Source organism: Callorhinus ursinus, unplaced genomic scaffold, assembly GCF_003265705.2.
Source record: "Callorhinus ursinus isolate GAN/ISIS: 27379988/994484 unplaced genomic scaffold, GSC_fseal_2.0 scaffold60, whole genome shotgun sequence".
Taxonomy (NCBI): Eukaryota; Metazoa; Chordata; class Mammalia; order Carnivora; family Otariidae; genus Callorhinus; species Callorhinus ursinus.
In genome coordinates, this window is record NW_027397122.1 from 3,197,121 (window position 1) to 3,201,737 (window position 4,617).

The window sequence follows — 4,617 nt, forward strand, 5'->3', positions numbered from 1 at the left end:
ATAAACACCGGGGTGCATGTACCCCTTCAGATCCCTACATTTGTATCTTTGGGGTAAATACCCAGTAGTGCAATTGCTGGGTCATATGGTAGCTCTACTTTCAACTTTTTGAGGAACCTCCATACTGTTTTCCAGAGTGGCTGCACCAGCATTAAGTGGCCTTCTTAATGAATCAACTAGAGAATGAGTTTCAGAAAACCAATGGACTGTTATAGAAGTTTCCACAGAGGGGCGCCTGGGTGGCTCAGTCGTTAAGCCTCTGCCTTCAGCGCAGGTCATGATCCCAGGGTCCTGGGATCGAGCCCCACATCGGGCTTACTGCTCCACGGGAAGCCTGCTTCTCCCTCTCCCACTCCCCCTGCTTGTGCTCCAGCTCTCGCTGTGTCTCTCTCTGTCAAATAAATAAATAAAATCTTAAAAAAAAAAAAAAGCCCTCTCCACCTCCTCCTCCCGGTGTCCGCGCCGCTTTCTGGAAGCTTTGTGAAGGCCATGGGAGTGTTCCATTGCTCTGCGGCCCGCTGGAATCTGGGTCCATCCGTCCTTCCCAAGCCCACACAGACCTAGCCAAGTTTGGCATGCACGAGAACGTGGCACCTCGGAGTGGGGCACCCACCGTGACTGCCGGCAGCTGCAGCAAAAACTCTTATCAGGACCATGACAAGCCAGCCCAGATCCGCTTCAGCAACATCTCTGCAGCCAAAGCTGTTGCTGATGCTATTAGAACAAGCCTTGGACCAAAAGGAATGGATAAAATGATTCAAGATGGAAAAGGTGATATGACCATTACAAATGATCGGGCCACCATTCTGAAACAAATGCAAGTGTTACATCCAGCAGCCAGAATGCTGGTGGAGTGTCTAAGGCACAAGATATAGAAGCAGGAGATGGTACCACATCAGTGGTCATCCTTGCTGGCTCTCTCTTAGATTCCTGTACCAAGCTTCTTCAGAAAGATTCCATTTCTGAGTCAGTCCAGAAGGCTTTGGAAAAGGGTATAGAAATCTTGACTGACATGTCTCGACCTATGGAACTGAGTGACAGAGAAACTTTTTAAATAGTGCCACCACTTCACTGAACTCAAAGGTTATCTCTCAGTATTCAAGTCTGCTTTCTCCAATGTGTGTTAATGCAGTGACGAAAGTGATTGACCCAGCCACCACTACTGGTGTAAATCTTAGAGACATTAAAATCGTTAAGAAACTTTGTGGGACAATTGATGACCGTGATCTGGTCGAAGGGCTGGAACTTACTCAAAAGGTGGCAAATTCTGGCATAACCAGAGTTGAAAAGGCTAAAATTGGGCTTATCCAGTTTGGCTTATCTGCTCCCAAAACAGATATGGATAATCAAATAGTAGTTTCTGACTATGTCCAGACGGACCAAGTGCTGTGAGAGGAGAGAGCCTATATTCTCAATTTAGTGAAGCAAATTAAAAAAAAAAAAAAACAGGATGTAATGTCCTTCTCATACAGAAGTCTATTCTGAGAGATGCTCTTAGTGATCTTGCATTACATTTCCTAAACAAAATGAAGATTATGGTGGTTAAGGATATTGAAAGAGAAGACATCGAATTCATTTGTAAGACAGTTGGAACCAAGCCAGTTGCTCATATTGACCAATTCAACTGCTGACATGCTGGGATCAGCTGAGTTAGCTGAGGAGGTCAATTTAAATGGTTCTGGCAAACTGCTCAAGATTACAGGCCGTACAAACCCTGGAAAAACAGTTACAATTGTTGTTCGTGGATCTAACAAATTGGTGATTGAAGAAGCTGGCAGCTCCATTCATGATGCCCTATGTATTATTTGCTGTTTAGTAAAGAAGAGAGCTCTTATTGCAGGAGGTGGTGCTCCAGAGATAGAATTGGCCCTACGGTTAACTGAATATTCACAAACATTGAGTGGCATGGAATCCTACTGCGTTCGTGCTTTTGCAGATGTTATGGAAGTCATTCCATCTACACTAGCTGAAAATGCAGGCCTGAATCCCATTTCTACAGTAACAGAACTAAGAAACCAGCATGCCCAAGGAGAAAAAACTACCAGCATCAATGTCCGAAAGGGTGGTATTTCCAACATTTTGGAGGAACTGGTTGTCCAGACTTTGTTGGTTTCAGTCATTGCACTGACTCTAGCAACTTAAACTCTCCGGAGCATTCTGAAAATTGATGATGTGGTAAACACTCAGTAATCGGATAAACACTGGCCAACTAATAGTGCATCTGAAGTGGAAGATCACCTTGGTGTTCCTTGCCACCTTGTTTGGAAGATTGTTTCCTTTGTGAATTCCTGGGCCTGGTCTTCAGTTGGCATTTGCTTGAAATTGTATTGATAAAACTTAATTAAAATATTAAATGTTTGGTTTAAAAAAAAAGTTTCCACAGAAAAATTTGGTGAGCATTGTATATAATTAAGTGTAGAACTTAGGTGAAAAGATGAGATTAATAATGACAAAATGGTATTACTGCTGAGTGATCTCACAGTATAAACATAGTGCAGGAAATTAAAGTGGCAGCAGACCACATGGGAAGCAGAAAAGACTTTGTTGATAATAATGACTATTTGCTCAAGCTTACACTGGATAGAGGTAATGGAAGCAAATGACACTGGAGAGCTTTGATAATGGTCCTAGTACAGAACAGTAGAAAGTACCTAACAAGGGGTAGTATGATAGAGATAAACTGTGCTTGCTTGTGGTAAGAAAAATTAAAGACAGTATTGAGAAATTTGGAAGAAAATTAGAATCTAAACAAGGATCGAAATAGAAACTATAGAACTAAAGATTCAAGTAACTGAAATTAAAAACATTGTGGGGATGCCTGGGTGGCTCAGTCAGTTGAGTGTCTGACTCTTGATCTCAGCTCAGGTCTTTATCTCAAGGTTGTGAGTTCAAGCCCCAGACTGGGCTCCATGCTGGGCATGGAGCCTACTTTAAAACAAAACAAAACAAAACAAAAACTAAAAACAAAACATTGTGGGTGGTAAGAAATATAGAAGCTTTGGGAAAAAGGAGCAAAATGTATGTATTTGGAGTCTTAAAAGGAAAGAGTTGTGAAATTGAAGCAGAAGCAATATTTGAAAAATCAAAGCCGGGAAATTTCTGAAGCTAATGGAAGATACTGAGTCACAGTTTCCAGAAGGCCAGTACAACCCCAAGCACAGTCAATAAAAATAAATCCACTGGTGAAAAGAAAAGAGGGGAGAGAGAGGGAGACATAGAGGGAAACAGAGAGAGAGAAAGACAGAGAGAGGCACAGAGAGAGAGACAGAGATAAAGAGACAGAGACAAGAAGAGCAAAGACCAATCACCTCTAAATGGACAGAAATGAGACCGACATCTCCATTTGAAAGAAAACAAAGGGAAGACAGAAGAAGCAGAATAAGACAATTGTCCACCTAGAATGCAAGCCCATCACAAATATATTTCCAGAATGAGGATGAAAGAAGTTCAGACACACAAACTATCAGAAAATTGTGACCCGCAGACCTGTCCCTACAGGAAACACAAAAGGATGTTCTTGCTGAAGAAAGACAATCTAGATGCAAAGTTCAAGAAGTGGAAATGAACAAAAAGCAAGGAGGTACATAATTATATGTGGTCTTATTGACCTTAAACTTGGGTCCCTAACCTTCTCACACCCAGATTCTTCTTGGCAGGCTGCCCCAAAATACTCAAAAATGTAACAGCATACCTTCTTCTTTCTTCCATGTAAGAAAATCCTTTTTTTTTTTTTTTTTTGCTCTGAGTCATGAGAATAAGTAACAACTTATGTTTCTATAACACACAGGGATATTCTATTAATATTATCAGCATAGTCAATGAAGTGATTTTTTTCTATACTTAAGTTATTCCTCTCCACAGCTGCTACCATGAGGTCAGTTATGACTGATTTTCCTATTTTATGGGGGATTGTAATGATGTGCCAAATTGTTTGAGGATTCTCAAAGTCTATGTGTAGGCTTCAAAACTATTTAGAGTGCTTTATTTCACAAGAGCCTATGTAAATGCATATTTCTTTTTCCGTGTGCCATGGTAGAGTACTCTGCGTTCTGGTGCTAGTTCTTGATATTTAAGATATGTATATGTTCATGGAATATATACTCCTCCTTCACATTAACTAATATTTCATTTTGAAACTAATATCCACTGAGAGTTGCTTGAAGAGCATATAGTCCATTCAACGTTGATTCCTATGTATAGTCTGAACCTTATTCAAAAATCAAGAAAGAGAAATACCTACCTAGAATTTTTTGAAGGTGTTGTTTGTTTTTTGTTCCTTGATGTGCTAGTTTTACTGAATTGGGGTTTGGTGTTATGCCTTCTGCTTCCGTAGAGGAACATGTAAGAATCATACATGCACATAAAAAGCGTATTTATTTTGGGGATGCTGTTTTGAATGTTGTCTACTATACCACAGTTTGCCTTTTTTAGGATGACTCAAGAGAGTAACTTGCCTTCAAACCTGTGTTCCTTTCCCAAGAAAATGGTTTGTTCTCCTGAGGACATATTTTATTTGTTCTTCTGCCTATAGCAATTATTTAGGACTTTATGATATTCTTCACCTTGTTATTTTTTATCATAGATTTTTCTCTATTTTTAGCCTCACAGCACACTTTA

At 40.2% G+C, this 4,617-nt stretch overlaps 1 pseudogene; it reads left to right on the plus strand.

Annotated features, from left to right (window-relative positions):
- The first annotated feature begins 493 nt into the window (after window positions 1-493).
- LOC112809762 (T-complex protein 1 subunit delta pseudogene) lies at window positions 494-2,190 on the plus strand (annotated as a pseudogene).
- The last annotated feature ends 2,427 nt before the right edge of the window (window positions 2,191-4,617 follow it).